This window comes from Cherax quadricarinatus, chromosome 5, assembly GCF_038502225.1.
Source record: "Cherax quadricarinatus isolate ZL_2023a chromosome 5, ASM3850222v1, whole genome shotgun sequence".
Lineage (NCBI taxonomy): Eukaryota > Metazoa > Arthropoda > Malacostraca > Decapoda > Parastacidae > Cherax > Cherax quadricarinatus.
Window position 1 is genome coordinate 5261374 of NC_091296.1, and position 17577 is coordinate 5278950.

General features: G+C 44.0%; 1 protein-coding gene across 4 annotated transcripts in view; it reads left to right on the plus strand.

Moving 5' to 3' along the window:
- The window catches only part of LOC128684935 (thioester-containing protein 1 allele R1), a 105242-nt gene that overhangs the window by 2565 nt on the left and 85100 nt on the right, over positions 1–17577 (plus strand). The gene's annotated exons all lie outside the window — the stretch shown is intronic.

A 17577-nucleotide genomic window follows, 5' to 3' on the forward strand; every position in this document is an offset into this window, starting at 1 on the left:
CAGCCTGCTAGGTGCAGGGCTTTTGTGTATTCTGGCCAAGGTATTGAGTTTATTTTTTGTAACCTTGTGAATTACATTGACATGTGTAAGTAATCTGTCAACACAACACAGAGAACAGTAGTTACAATGTACTAGACTGTGACAGTTATGTGTGTGTATGCACACAGACAAAAGAGGGACAAAAGAGAGTGCATAAATTATAGGGGAATAAGTCTGTTGAGTATACCTGGTAAAGTGTATGATAGTTATTATTGCAAGAATAAAGAGTAAGACGGAGAGTAGGGTAGCAGATGAACAAGGAAGCTTTAGGAAAGGTAGGGGTTGTGTAGACTAAGTGTTTACTGTGAAACATATAGGTGAACAGTATTTAGATAAGGGTAAAGAGGTTTTTGTGGCATTACAGAAGACAAAGGACCCAAGAAAATAAAGATATTAGTCGAAGAGCCAGAAACGAGTATGCGCAGATAAGGAAGGAGGCCCAGCGACAGTACAAAAACGACATAGCATCGAAAGTCACGTCTGACCCGAGGCTGTTATATAGCCGCATCAGGAGGAAGACAACAGTTAAGGACCAGGTCATTAGGCTGAGGAAGGAAAGTGGGGAGCTCACAAGAAACGACCAAAAAGTATGTGAGGACTTCAACATGAGATTTATGGAAGTATTTACAATGGAGACAGAAAGGACTCTGAGAAGTCAGAATAGGGAGATACACCAACAAGGGATATACCAACAAGTGCTGAATGAAGTACAATCGAGGAGGAGGTGAAGTAGGTGCTAAGTGAACTTGATACCTCAAAGGCGGGGGGACCAGACATCTCTCCGTGGGTCCTTAGGGAAGGAGCAGAGATGCTGTGTGTGCCACTAAACGATTTTCAACACATCCATTGAAACTGGGCAACTACCTGAGGTATGGAAGACGGCAAATGTAGTCCCCATTTCTAAGAGAGGAGACAGACACGAGGCACTACACTACAGACCAGTGTCAATGACGTGTATAGTATGCGAAGTCATGGAGAAGATTATCAGGAGGAGAGTGGTGGAGCACCTAGCTTGGAACAAGCTTATAAACAACAACCAGCACGGATTCAGGGAAGGAAAATCCTGTGTTACAAACCTACTGGAGTTTTATGAAAAGGTAACGGAAGTACGACACGAGAGGGGTGGGTAGATTGCATTTTCTTGGATTGCAAGAAGGCCTTCGACACAGTTCCTCACAAGAGATTAGTGCAAAAGCTAGAGGATCAGGCACGCGTAACAGGAAGGGCACTGCAATGTATCAGAGAATACCTTACAGGGAGGCAACAACTAATCATGGTGCGAGCGGCCCATGACCTTTCGCATGCTATTACATTACTTTTTAACAAGTCACTAGAAACTAGCACTTTCCCGACACTACTCAAGACAGCAAGGGTTACACCAATACATAAAGGTGGTGACCCTACAGATGTAAACAACTATAGGCCAATAACAAACTTACAATTGCTATCCAAAATCTTCGAGAAACTCGTACACAGGAGACTATATTCATTTATAATGGCACAAAACATACTCAACCCCTGCCAATTTGGATTCAGGAAAAATAAAAGCACTAATGATGCAATTGTAAAAATGCTAGACCTGCTTTACACAGCATTGGAAAATATGGAATATCCGCTAGGAATTTTTATTGACCTAGGAAAAGCTTTTGACACAGTAGACCACGGCATCCTACTCCACAAACTTGACCATTATGGTATAAGAGGCCATGTGCTTGCATATTTCAAATCCTACACTACTAATAGGTATCAGTATGTCACCATTAAAGACACAGCCTCATCAACACGGCCACTTGATACTGGAGTTCCGCAGGGAAGTGTCCTTGGTCCCCTGCTCTTCCTCATTTACATCAGTGATCTTCCAAACGTATCCCAACACCTGAAACCCACTCTCTTTGCTGACGACACGACTTATGTCATCTCCCACCCTATTCTGGCCACCCTCAACATCATTATTAACGAGGAGCTGCTCAAAATATCGACTTGGATGACAGCCAATAAACTTACACTTAACACTGACAAAGCCTACTATATTATGTTTGGTAGCAGAGCAGGTGTTGCGCAACTTAACATTAAGATCGACAACACTGATTGCCAGACATAATGAGGGCAAATTCCTAGGCCTATACCTCAACAACAACCTGAATTTCAGCACCCATATCCAACACATAACAAAAAAAGTATCCAAAACAGTTGGGACCCTCTCCAAGATACGATACTACGTGCCGCAAACTGCCATTCTCACACTATACCATTCACTCATTTATCCATACCTCACCTATGCTATTTGTGCTTGGGGATCAATTGCAGCAACACACCTAAAGTCAATAATAACCCAACAAAAATCTGCAGTAAGAATAATCACTAAATCCCATCCCTGGCAACACCCCCATCCCCCACTATTCATAGATCTAAACTTACTCCCTGTTCAGAACATCCACACTTACTACTGTGCAATCTACATCTACAGGACCTTAAATTCCAATATTAACCTTGACTTAAAACGCTTTCTTGATAGTTGTGACAGGACCCACAGGCATAACACCAGACACAAACATCTCTATGACATTCCCCGTGTCCGACTAAACCTTAACAAAAATTCAATGTATGTCAAAGGGCCTAAAATCTGGAACACCCTACCTGAAAACTCTAGAACTGCAGACACATTCATCACTTTCAAAACTAACGTTAGACAAGATCTTATCTTCCTGATACACCCCGACAACTAACTACATGAAAACCACCTGTTCACACTTACACTCACCCATTTGACTATAAACACAGAAATACGAATCTTAATCATAAAATAATGAATCCCAACTAGTCATAAGTTTGCCTGTGATACTCCAATATAGAACCTGTGTATTGTGCCAAAACAAAAGCATTTACATTGCTAAACTCACAAACTATAATGTAGTCACTTAGCCTTAATACAACTTACTCCATAATCTGTAATAATTTAGAGTTAAGAATTAATCTAAGTCTGCCCGAAATGCCTAGCCATGCTAGGTGTCCTAGTGGCCCCCTCTGTAATTAGTATTTTATAACCTGTAAACCACACAATATCCAAAACCTGTAAACCCCGCATTGTAATCTTTATAGAGAATAAACTTGATTGATTGATTGATTGATTGATGGTGCGTGACGAGGTGTCAGTGGGCGCCTGTGACGAGCGGGGTTCCACATGAGTCATTCCTAGGACCAGTGCTATTTTTGGTAAATGTGAATAACATGAGGGAAGGGATAGACTCAGAAGTGTCTCTGTTTGCAGATGATATGAAGTTAATGAGGAGAATTTAATCGGATGAGGATCAGGCAGGATTAGAAAGAGAACTGGACAGGCTGCAAGGCTGGTCCAGCAACTGGCTCATCGAATTTAACCCCGCCAAATGCAAAGTCATGAAGATCGGGAAAGGGCAAAGAAGACAGCAGACAGAGTATAGGCTAGGTGATCAAAGATTGCAAACCTCACTCAAGGGAAAGGATCTTGGAGTGAGTATAATACCGAGCACATCTCCTGAGGCGCAAATCAACCAGATAACTGCTGCAGCAAATGGGCGCCTGACAAACCTAAGAATAGCCTTCCGATACCTCAGTAAGGAATCGTTCAAGACTCTGTACACCGTGTACGTCAGGCCCATACTAGAGTATGCAGCATCAGTTTGGAACTCAAACCTGGTTAAGCGCGTCAAGAAATTAGAGAAAGTGCAAAGGTTTGCAACAAGACTAGTTCCAGAGCTAAGGGGAATGCCGTACGGAGAAAAGTTAAAGGAAGTTGGCTTGGCGACCCTGAAGGACAGGAGGGTTAGGGGAGATATGATAATGACATGTAAAATACTGCGAGGAATTAACTAGGTGGACAGAGACAGGATGTTCCAGAGATGGGACACAGAAACAAGGGGACACAATTGGAAGTTGAAGACTCAGATGAGTCAAAGGGATGTTAGGAAGTATTTCTTCAGTCATAGAGTTTTCAGGAAGTGGAATAGTCTGGCAAGTGACGTGGTAGAGGCAGGACCTATACATAGTTTTAAGACGAGGTTTGATAAAGCTCATGGAGCAGGGAGAGAGAAGACCCAGTAGCAATCAGTGAAGAGGCGGGGCCAGGAGCTATGAATCGACCCCTGCAACCACAAATAGGTGAGTACATACACACACACACGTACGTACGTATATTTGGGCTGTTGATCAAGAAAATTGGATCGATATTAATTACGTCCTAATCCCCAGGTGCTGTGTTGCTCTTATGGGTTTAGCGCCTCCCCATGAATATGATATAAAGTATAACAGTAAGCTTGTAAGTTCAGTCTTTGTAGGGCGATGGGTGCCTTGAAGCTGAAGGCTCCGGATCCAAGGAATAGAAGCTACCCTTCTCTTCATCGGATCAAGCCTGATCATTTCCCATATCACAGGCTCTGCATCACTTGCGGGTTTAGCGCTTCCTTATAAATTCAGTGCTGCTGCTGCTACTACTACTACTACTACTACTACTAATAATAATAATAATAATAATAAAATTATTATTATTATTATTATTGGCAAAATAAGGAGAACACACATGCTGCAATTGTGCATTTACAAGTGTTTGTAATTGTGAAGGCGTTCAGCGTTTTCCTCTGATTGCGAGTGTATTATTTTGCCATCCCAGAGCATTTTACAAAATTAACTAGTTTTCTGGTGCTCCTACAAGACCGTGTTATGCACCTTCAAGAACGTTTTCTCTTGGACCTAGTCCTTCAAGAACGTCTTCTCAAACAACTAGTCCTTCAAGAACGTTTTCTCAAACAACTAGTCCTTCAAGAACGTTTTCTCAAACAACTAGTCCTTCAAGAACGTTTTCTCAAACAACTAGTCCTTCAAGAACGTTTTCTAAGGTTGTTGTGTGTTGGTGTCACTCTCCTGCCAACTCACTATTTATTGTTAGTCAATAACAGTTTTTGTTCTCCGGTGAGCTTGAGTCAACTAGTTAACCGGAAGTAATTTTAGGTGGGAGGGGTATGGAGCCCCAAGAGGCGTTTATTGCGTTGTTGTGGAAGCCGTAGTTTGTTGCGTTGTTGTGGAAGCCGTAGTTTGTTGCGTTGTTGTGGAAGCCGTAGTTTGTTGCGTTGTTGTGGAAGCCGTAGTTTGTTGCGTTGTTGTGGAAGCCGTAGTTTGTTGCGTTGTTGTGGAAGCCGTAGTTTGTTGCGTTGTTGTGGAAGCCGTAGTTTGTTGCCGGTGTCTTCTCCGATATTTACGAACACTTGCAAATACTTACAGGATCCATACATAGCTTTAAGAAAAGGCACGACAGAGCTCTTGCAGTAGGGAGAGTATATCTGGAGAGGGTTCCGGGGTCAACGCCCCCGCGGCCCGGTCTGTGACCAGGCCTCATGGTGGACCAGTGCCTGATCAGCCAGGCTGTTACTGTTAGCCGCACGCAACCCGACGTACGAACCACAGTCCGCCTGGTCAGGTACTGACTTTAGGTGCCTGTCCAGTACCTGCTTGAAAACAGCCGGCACTGGACAGGCACCTAAAGTCAGTACCTGACCAGCCGGGCTGTGGTTCGTACGTCGGGTTGCATGTGACTAACAGTAACAGCATGGCTGATCAGGCACTGATCCACCATGAGGCCTAGTCACAGTGTGGACCTAGTAGCAACCAGTGAAAAGGCAGAACCAGGAGCTGCGAAAATAAGATTTTGTTGGGGTTTTTAACCCCGGAGGGTTAACCACCCAGGATAACCCAAGAAAGTCGGTGCGTCATCAAGGACTGTCTTATTTCCATTGTGATCCTTCAGTCTTGTCACCCAGGATGCCACCCACACCAGTTCACTAACACCCGGGTATCTACTTGCTTGCTAGTGAACGGGAACAGCAGGTGTAAGGAAACATACCCAGTATTTCCACCCAGCCGGTGATTGAACCACGGACACTCGGTGTGTGAGGTGATAGCATTGCTTACCACGCCACGGGACACCGTGCAACCATAATAAGTGAGTACATATGCACACACAGCTGCATACACATGGCTGGGAAAAACTGTCGAAAGAAAATTGGAAGTGAAGAGAACAGCCAGAAATTAATGTACAAGGGTGAGAAAGGAAGGTGAGAGGCAGTTTGAGGAGGATATAGTAAGTAAAGTCTAATGCGAAACTGCTTCACAGCCACATTAAGAGACGATGATATGAAAAAAACTAGGTAATAATGAGATTAGTCACGAGGGAGCATTCGCCAAATTCAACTTCAATAACAAAAACATAAAGTGGGATCCATAAATAACAAAAAGGCACAATACCGTGACTGGAACAATACACAAATAACCCGCACATAAAAGAGAAGCTTACGACGACGTTTCGATCCGACTTGGACCATTGACAAAGTCACACTCAGTGTGACTTTGTCAATGGTCCAAGTCGGACCGAAACGTCGTCGTAAGCTTCTCTCTTTTATGTGCGGGTTATTTGTGTACATAAAGTGGGACCAAGTAAACCAAGTCCTAACCGATATAAGCTGGGAAGATATACTAAGCAACACAGACCCCAACTTATGCCTAGAACAGATTAACTCGGTGGCACTCGATGTATGCACAAGGCTTATTCCTCTAAGAAAAAGGAGGAGTAGATGTAAAATAGAAAGAGACAGGCGCTCCCTTTACAGGCGACGGAAAAGAATAACAGAGCGGCTAAAAGAGGTCAATATATCTGAAATGCGTAGGGAGACACTGGTCAGAGAAATAGCAAGCATCGAACTTAAGCTAAAGGAATCTTGTAAAGTAAAAGGACACAAGTGCAACTAATGTGACATTTATTGTGGCAACGTTTCGCTCTCCAGGAGCTTTATCAAGCCATTACAAACAATACATGGACTTATAGGAGTCAGGAATCGCGAGAACTAAAAGCCATAAATGAAATCGAAAGAAACCCAAAGTATTTCTTCTCCTATGCCAAATCAAAGTCGAGAACAACGTCCAGTATTGGGCCCCTACTTAAACAAGATGGGTCCTACACAGATGACAGCAAGGAAATGAGTGAGCTACTCAAGTCCCAGTATGACTCAGTTTTTAGCAAGCCGCTAACCAGACTGAGAGTCGAAGATCAAAATGAATTTTTTATGAGAGAGCCACAGAATTTGGTTAACACAAGCCTATCCGATGTTATCCTGACGCCAAACGACTTCGAACAGGCGATAAATGACATGCCCATGCACTCTGCCCCAGGGCCAGACTCATGGAACTCCGTGTTCATCAAGAACTGCAAGAAGCCCCTATCACGAGCCTTTTCCATCCTATGGAGAGGGAGCATGGACACGGGGGTCGTCCCACAGTTACTAAAAACAACAGACATAGCCCCACTCCACAAAGGGGGCAGTAAAGCAACAGCAAAGAACTACAGACCGATAGCACTAACATCCCATATCATAAAAATCTTTGAAAGGGTCCTAAGAAGCAAGATCACCACCTATCTAGAAACCCATCAGTTACACAACCCAGGGCAACATGGGTTTAGAACAGGTCGCTCCTGTCTGTCTCAACTATTGGATCACTACGACAAGGTCCTAGATGCACTAGAAGACAAAAAAGAATGCAGATGTAATATATACAGACTTTGCAAAAGCCTTCGACAAGTGTGACCATGGCGTAATAGCGCACAAAATGCGTGCTAAAGGAATAACAGAAAAAGTCGGTCGATGGATCTATAATTTCCTCACTAACAGAACACAGAGAGTAGTAGTCAACAGAGTAAAGTCCGAGGCAGCTATGGTGAAAGCTCTGTTTCACAAGGCACAGTACTCGCTCCCAGCTTGTTCCTCATCCTCATATCTGACATAGACAAGGATGTCAGCCACAGCACCGTGTCTTCCTTTGCAGATGACACCCGAATCTGCATGACAGTGTCTTCCATTGCAGACACTGCAAGGCTCCAGGCGGACATCAACCAAATCTTTCAGTGGGCTGCAGAAAACAATATGAAGTTCAACGATGAGAAATTTCAATTACTCAGATATGGTAAACACGAGGAAATTAAATCTTCATCAGAGTACAAAACATTCTGGCCACAAAATAGAGCGAAACACCAACGTCAAAGACCTGGGAGTGGTCATGTCGGAGGATCTCACCTTCAAGGACCATAACATTGTATCAATCGCATCTGCTAGAAAAATGACAGGATGGATAATGAGAACCTTCAAAACTAGGGAGGCCAAGCCCATGACACTCTTCAGGTCACTTGTTCTATCTAGGCTGGAATATTGCTGCACACTAACAGCACCTTTCAAGGCAGGTGAAACTGCTGACCTAGAAAATGTACAGAGAACCTTCACGGCGCGCATAACGGAGATAAAACACCTCAATTACTGGGAGCGCTTGAGGTTCCTGAACCTGTATTCCCTGGAACGCAGGCGGGAGAGATACATGATTATATACACCTGGAAAATCCTAGAGGGACTAGTACCGAACTTGCACACGAAAATCACTCGCTTCGAAAGCAAAAGACTTGGCAGACGATGCAACATCCCCCCAATGAAAAGCAGGGGTGTCACTAGCACGTTAAGAGACCATACAATAAGTGTCAGGGGCCCGAGACTGTTCAACTGCCTCCCAGCATACATAAGGGGGATTACCAACAGACCCCTGGCAGTCTTCAAGCTGGCACTGGACAAGCACCTAAAGTCGGTTCCTGACCAGCCGGGCTGTGGCTCGTACGTTGGTTTGCGTGCAGCCAGCAGCAACAGCCTGGCTAATCAGGCTGATCCACCAGGAGGCCTGGTCACAGACCGGGCCGCGGGGGCGTTGACCCCCGGAACTCTCTCCAGGTAAACTCCAGGTAATAAAACTGAAAAGTAAGGAAATCTGACATCATAAGAGGGATTGCCAGTAGAGCCCTGTGTCTCAAGTGTTTGCAGTGTACGCCTCCAGTACGACCTACGTGTGATTTCATTCAGCCGTCTATCCCCTGATGAACCCAACAACACGAGGTCTAGTCACGGACCGGGCCGCAAGGGCGTTGATCCCCGGTAAGCCTGTGAGAAGCTGAAAGATTTAAGGTGTTCTCAGTAGAAACTGAGGCAGCCACACTGGAAACAAGTAATTTTGTCTGACTATTTTGAGGTTATGCTAGGTAATTGACACTATGTAAGATATTTGTACTTATGTGTACCTGTACCTGAATAAACAACACCAGAAAGTCAGACAGAAAGGGAACACCAACGGGTATTGGACTTCATATACGCAACACGGGGAAATAGTGGCGAAATTTGAATAAGCCGGATACATCGAAGGCAGCGGGACCTAACAAAGTGTGATCATGGATTCTACGAGGGAAAGCAGTAGCATTGTCTTAACTAGAGATCTGGAAAAAGTGAATATACGAGTAGTCCCAATATTTAACAAAAAAAAAAAAAGACAAACTGGAGGCGTTAAATTACCGACCAATATCACTGACATACATACTTTACAAGGTGATGAAGAAGATAATAAGAGAGTTGTGGCGCATTGAAGAGCAACTGTTTCGTCAATAATAATTACCAACACCGGCTTGTAGATGGCAGGACTGGTGTCACAAACCTGCTGGAGTTCTGACAAAGTAACAAAAGTAAGTCAGGAAAGAGAGAGAGAGAGAGTGAAATGGGTGAACTACATATTCTTGGACTACAAGAAGGCATTTGATACTGTACCACATAGATAGGAATATGAGGGTATGTACAAGAGTGGACGAAAGAATACTTTATTAAAAAGAGACTAAGCGTGATTAAGACGAGATGTCAGAAAAGGTCAGTGTAATAAGTGGAGTTCCACAAGGCTCGGCACTAGGACCAGTATATACAGTGTATAATATATATGAATGACTTACCAGATGTATCCTTTCTTGCAGATGATATAAAATTAATGAAAATGAAAACGGATAAGGACAAAATATGGCTATATAAATTGACCAGATAACCTGCACGACTGCTCACATTCTTGGCTACAGGAATTCAACCTCAGCAAATGCAAGGCTGTGAAAATTATAAAAGAGGTTGTAAGACCAGAAACTGAGTACAGGGGCCATAAATCTTAATGAAGAAAGACCTAAGGGTGAGCATAGTGACAAACATATTGCCAGAGACCTCATCAGTTGAATAACTTCTACAGCCAATACTCGTCTGACAAATCTAAGAGCAGCTTTCAATAATATTAGAAACCATTCACCTGGATACCTGGAGAGGGTTTCGGGGATCAACACCCCCGCTGCCCGGTCTGTTACTGCTGGCCGCATGTAAATCAACGTAAGAACCACAGCCCGGCTGACCAGGTACTGACTTTAGGTGCCTATCCAGCGCCTTCTTGAAGACAGCCAGGGGTCTTTTGGTAATCCTCCTTATGCATGCTGGGAGGCAGTTAAATATGTTAATTTCTTGGGATATGTTAAGCCTGTCTTTAGTATACAACGCTAGCATGTTCATAAACTGGAGAAAGTGTAGAGGTATGCAACGAGAGAAGTGTCAGAGCTAAGGGCAATGTGCTATGAGGATAGGCTAAAGGAACTCAACCTGACAATAGAGTATAGAAGACCCAAGGAGGACATGATAAGGACATACAAAGTACTCGGTGGACTTGATAAGGTTGACGAGAACAGATTGTTCGCGTAGTGGGGTACAGGGGCACCAGGGCACAGTTGAAAGTTAAAGACGCAGATAAGTCACAGAGATGCCAGGAAATATGTCTTCAGGCTTGAGGGTGATGAGGAAGTAGAATGACCGTAATGAAGTAGTGGAGGCAGGCCCTATACATAGTTTTAAGAATACGTATGACAGGATCCACGAGACTAGGAGTAAACTTACAAGTAGCAAGAGACCGAACCAGGAGCTGAGGATCAATCCCTGTAACCATAAATAGTTAAGTACAAATTAATGAGTACGTACACACACACACACACACACACACACACACACACACACACACACACACACACGCACACACACACACACACACACACACACACACAGGAGCAATTGGCTCCTGGAGTTCAATCCCACCAAGTGCAAAGTCATGAAGATTGGGGAAGGGCAAAGAAGGCCGCAGACGGAGTACAGTCTAGGGGGTCAGAGACTACAAACCTCACTCAAGGAAAAAGATCTTGGGGTGAGTATAACACCAGGCACATCTCCTGAAGCGCACATCAACCAAATAACTGCTGCAGCATATGGGCGCCTAGCAAACCTCAGAACAGCATTCCGACATCTTAATAAGGAATCGTTCAGGACCCTGTACACCGTATACGTTAGGCCCATATTGGAGTATGCGGCACCAGTTTGGAACCCACACCTAGCCAAGCACGTAAAGAAACTAGAGAAAGTGCAAAGGTTTGCAACAAGACTAGTCCCAGAGCTAAGAGGTATGTCCTACGAGGAGAGGTTAAGGGAAATCAACCTGACGACACTGGAGGACAGGAGAGATAGGGGGGACATGATAACGACATACAAAATACTGAGAGGAATTGACAAGGTGGACAAAGACAGGATGTTCCAGAGATTGGACACAGTAACAAGGGGACACAGTTGGAAGCTGAAGACACAGATGAATCACAGGGATGTTAGGAAATATTTCTTCAGCCACAGAGTAGTCAGTAAGTGGAATAGTTTGGGAAGCGATGTAGTGGAGGCAGGATCCATACATAGCTTTAAGCAGAGGTATGATAAAGCTCACGGCTCAGGGAGAGTGACCTAGTAGCGATCAGTGAAGAGGCGGGGCCAGGAGCTCGGACTCGACCCCCGCAACCTCAACTAGGTGAGTACACACACACACACGTTAGGCCCATATTGGAGTATGCAGCACCAGTTTGGAACCTACACCTAGCTAAGCATGTGAGGAAACTAGAGAAAGTGCAAAAGTTTGCAACAAGACTAGCCCCGGAGCTAAGGGGTATGTCCTACGAGGAGAGGTTAAGGGAAATAGACCTAACAACACTGGAAGACAGGAGAGAGAGGGGGGTGGATATGATAACGACATGTAAAATACTGAGAGGAATCGACAAGGTGGACAGAGACAGGATGTTCCAGATATGGGACACAGCTGGAAGTTGAAGGCTCAGATGAATCACAGGGATGTTAGGAAGTATTTCTTCAATCACAGAGTTTCAGGAAGTGGAATAGCCTGGGCAATGATGTAATGAAGGCAGGATCCATACATAGCTTTAAGAAGAGGTATGATAAAGCTCATGGAGCGGGAAGAGTGACCCAGTAGCGGCCAGTGAAGAGTCGAGGCCAGGAGCTATGAATCGACCCCTATAACCACAACTAGGTGAGTACACACACAGTTGAGATGAATGTTGACACATATGCATCTGTGTTGAACGTTGACGCATGCGTAAATTTGCTGAAGGTTGATTTATGCGCTGTTGGCGTCTCATTTGTCTGTTTTTCAGGACGTGATCCCATTACATGTGACTGTTGCGAAGGTGGTGGTGAGTAGGCATGATCTGTAGTTACCAGTTTACAAAGGCACTTGTCGATAGATACTTGGCCTGTTTTGTGTACTCACCTATTTGTGGTTGCAGGGGTCGAGTCATAGCTCCTGGACCCGCCTCTTCACTGATTGCTACTAGGTCCTCTCTCTCCCTGCCCCATGAGCTTTATCATACCTCGCTTTAAAACTATGTATAGTTCCCGCCTCCACTACGTCACTTTCTAGGCTATTCCTCGGCCTGACTGCTCTATGACTGAAGAAATACTTCCTAACATCCCTTTGCTTCATCTGAGTCTTCAACTTCCAATTGTGACCTCTTGTATCTGTGTCCCATCTCTGGAACATCCCGTCTTTGTCCACCTTGTCTATTCCGCGCAGTATTTTATATGTCGTTATCATGTCTCCCCTGACTCTCCTGTCCTCCAGTATCGTCAGGCCGATTTCCCTCAACCTTTCTTCGTAGGACAATCCCCTTAGCTCTGGGACTAGTCTTGTTGCAAACCTTTGCACTTTCTCTAATTTCTTGACGTGCTTGACTAGGTGTGGATTCCAAACAGGTGCTGCATACTCCAGTATGGGCCTGACGTAAATGGTATACAGAGTCTTGAACGAATCCTTACTGAGGTATCGGAACGCTATCCGTAGGTTTGCCAGACGCCCGTATGCTGCAGCAGTTATCTGATTGATGTGCGCCTCAGGAGATATGCTCGGTGTTATACTCACCCCCAGATCTTTTTCCTTGAGTGAGGTTTGGAGTCTTTGGCCATCTAAACTATATTGTGTCTGCGGTCTTCTTTGCCTTTCCCCAATCTTCATGACTTTGCATTTGGCAGGGTTAAACTCAAGGAGCCAGTTGCTGGACCAGGCTTGTAGCCTGTCCAGGTCTCTTTGTAGTCCTGCCTGATCCTCATCCGATTTGATTCTTCTCATTAACTTCACATCATCTGCAAACAAGGACACTTCTGAGTCTATCCCTTCCGTTATGTCATTCACATATACCAAAAACAGCACAGGTCCTAGGACTGACCCCTGTGGAACCCCGCTTGTCACAGGCACCCACTCTGACACCTTGTGTGTGTGTGTGTGTGTACTCACCTATATTTGGCTGCAGGGGTCGATTCACAGCTCTTGGCTCCGCCTCTTCGCTGATTACTACTAAGTCCACGCTTTCCTTGCTATAAGAACCTTATCGTACCTCATCTTAAAGCTATGTATGGATCCTGCCTCCACTAATTCACCCTCTATTTCTAAGGCTGAAAAAATACTTCCTAACATCCCTGTGACTCATCTGAGTTAACTTCCGGTTGTGTCCCCTTGTTCCCGTGTCCTCTGTCTCTCTCTGTGTCTCTCTCTCTAACACAACTCTGGTTTTCCACCTCGGTAGAGTGACCCATAAAATGAGGAAATGTTCACCACTATTCATACAACCGCTGCCTTGCCTGAAGTGCGTTGACACCACAGTTCTGATGACCCTCCCAACTAGAACTCTCCACCCATCCTTCAGAGTGCAGGCACTGTACTTCCACTACCACTCCTTCAAAGTGCAGACACTGTACTTCCCACCTCTAGGACTCAAGTCTACTTAACCGGTTCATTATGATTATTTTGGGTCATAATGAATCACTTCATAAATCTTACCACTAACACCACTTGTTTCCAGTCCTAACACGTTCACACAAGCCTGCTGGATGCTTATGCCACTTCCCTATACTCCAGATTTATATACTCTCATGGTCATCCTATTCTGCGCATCCTTTTTAAATGCCCAGCCTACCCATACCCTTCCTCCGTCCTCTGAATAATACTCTGGACGACGCATGTTATTTTCTAATCTCCACGCTCCGTATTTTCTGCCTAACATTCACACCACACATTACTCTCAAATATGACGTCTCCACTACCACCCACCCTATCCTTGCTACGACGTTTAAAACCCATATCTCACGCATTACCACTTACACGTGTGTGTGTGTACTCACCTAGTTGTGGTTGCAGGGGTCGAGTCACAGTTCCTGGCCCTGCCTCTTCACTGGTCACTACTAGGTCACTTTTCCTGTTCCATGAGCTTTATCACACCTCTTCTTAAAGTTATGTATGCATCCTGCCTCCACTACATCACTGTGTGTATGTACTCACCTATATGTGGTTGCAAGGGTTGAGTCATAGCTCCTGGCCCTGCCTCTCCTCTGGTTGTTACTAGGTCCACTCTCCCAACTTCATGAGCTTTATCGTACCTGTGTGTGTGACCTAATTCATGTCTGCGTAAATAACTCGTTACGATTGTAACCAGATATAAACATGTAAATACTTCATTACCACTGTAACTTGTTCAGCTATCAAAATTTTGTGGCCCAGTCCCCGGACCCATTATGTACCTTTGTAATGTTGAGGTACGGTCCCTAGACCCATTATATGCTTCGGTAATGTTGAGGTACAGTCCCTGGACCAATTGTGTGCCTCGTAATCTTTTGACCACTACCCACAGGATGGATATTGGGTGATAATAAAGATATTAAATTTACTCTCTTTTTCTTTCTCAGTTTCATTTCCTCTTCCTTTTCTTCCTCACCTCCACATCACCTTCAGGTTCCTCGTCAGCGTCTCGTGTCAACGTCCTCATCACTACTTGACGTGTCTGTTAAGTTTTCCCACGCTAGAGAAAATTTTCCCACGCTACTCCACTACCCAGAATATACTGTATATCAGTGTTATGTTGTAGTGAGTCTTGTGTTGTGACTTGTGTTGTAGTGAGTCTTGTGTTGTGACTTGTGTTGTAGTGAGTCTTGTGTTGTGACTTGTGTTGTAGTGAGTCTTGTATTGTAAGTCTTCTTACTGATTGTAGTCCTGTGTTTACATCATTGTGAATAGAATTGGGCTACGGTATTGCAAAAGTAATTTTAGTTTTGTAAATGGGATTCTATTTTCGTAAATTGGATTGTATAACTGTGACTGGTATTGTACCGCTGTAACTGTGATTGAAGCATCGGTAAATAGGATTGTAGAGGGTTAAGTAGCATGTATATCCTCGTGGTGTGAGGTGTAATGCTTGGCATTTCATGAAGAGTTTATTCAAAATTCCCCCAACGACGTTGATAGGTTAGGGTTGAAAGAGGACAAGTGTTTCCTGACGCGGGGTCTTAGTCATATGATGACCCACAGCTGGAGCTTTTGTTAGTTAAGTCTACAAAATCATGTACACGAGGTGGAAAAGGCTGGGACTTGAAATTAAATCAAGTTGAGAAAAGACTCAATTTAAGATCAAGGTATTTAAGGTTGAATGTGTAACGATATTGACAGTATGGATGAAGGGAGACAAGTGCATCATACACTTAAGGATGTGTATTGAATACGTTTCGCTCCTGGGACCTTGATCACCACAAATAATACAAGAGAATGAGAGAACACAGTGTGTATAGTGGAGACAGCAGGTCAGTAGGTAGGTAGTAGATTCGCCAGTATAATCGCCCGGCCCGGGCCTTTTCCAAGAGGTCGCCCGGCCTTGGCTCCCTGTCGTGGGAGTGTCTCAGACCAATGTCTGCCATGAGAGGAGGTACAAGTACCTCCTCGTCTTCTGGGACGAGCTGTCCCTAGGCCTAGCCCCATTCCCCGCCCCCACGGGGCTCAGAGGGAAAAGCTAGGCACCTTGGGCTGCCGCAAACTCCGCCCACACTGGGCTCGAATGGGGTGGCAGCTGCATAGCGGCAGACGATATTAGGAGGTGCAAAGGCAGCAAGCACTACAAGATTCTTTTGGAGCAACACCCCAGCTTTGGGCATTAAGTCCGAGCGCTGAGGAAGCTCAAGAATGTCTCTTGCTGTGTGTGTGTGTTGCTACTGCTACTGCTTCATTTGTCCGTTGCACTGTGCGTGGCAGGTCAGTGGTGCACATCAGGTGAAGGCGTCAGATCATCTAATAATCTTAGCCACGGGTTACACTGGATGACTTTACAATTTGTATTGGTTACAGGGTGGTTACAGTTTTAGGAAAACATTGTATTACGACGCATTTTAATGACAGTCCATTGTTATACACAGCCCACAGAAACAAGCAACATTGTTATACACAGCCCACAGAAACATTAACACAAACAGAACTTCAGATCTGCTACATTCGAATGTTCTACTTATTTATGTATGAGATTTAATTATCGTATTGATCGGTTAAAAAAAAAAACAAGAAAACTGTTGAATGTAGATCAATGATTAAACAATATATAAGGGTCAAACTGCATGAACACTAGTGCTGATTGTAATCAAACAATATGTATCCACAATTTATGGAGGAATGAGAGAGAGAGAGAGAGAGAGAGATTGAGATTAAGATTGAGATTTCAAATGAGCTGATGCAGGTAACAGTTCTCAGCTTGCAAATAAAGTTAGGAATACTTTACTAACCTTGTAAAACCTTTTGTAAAAGAGAGAAAGAGAAGAGAGAGAGAGAGGCAGGCAGGCAGAGTCAAGAAATTGTGATAGAAATAGATACAGATGAAGGATGTATAGTTACATAAGATTCTGTTAGTACATTCTGAACATGTAACCATCTTATTGTATAAACACCGTTTACCAGACATAGGCGTACCTACGCACTACTCAATGGGTTATGGACGGCTACGCAGTGTTACCTGCGTAGCTACGTATTACTCGGTAACAGCTGATAATGATAGTAACACTGTTAACAACAGCTGGTAAAGGTAGTAGACTGTTAACAACAGCTGGTAATGATAGCAACCCGCTAAGGTAGGAAATTCGTGATAATGAAAGCAACTTTGTAATTATGTTCGCTAGTTTTCATGTTAAAAGCTCTAATCAAACATTTCTAGTGTTTTTGTCATACACATCAATCATAATCATTATCATCATCATCATTATCATTATCATCACAGCGGCGGGCTGGTCTAAATCCTAGCGTTGCTTAAGTAAGTTTATTTAGGCACAGGTACACACAAATACAGTTACACAAATTATCATACATAGTAACATATACAATAAGATCACAGTAAACAGGTGATATCACAGTATGCAAAACAAACACTGTGAAAAAAAAAATAGTGAACTTGAAAACGCTTTCGTAGTTTCTCACATGATAGTAGAATGTATGTAGAATACTTGCCAGGATAAC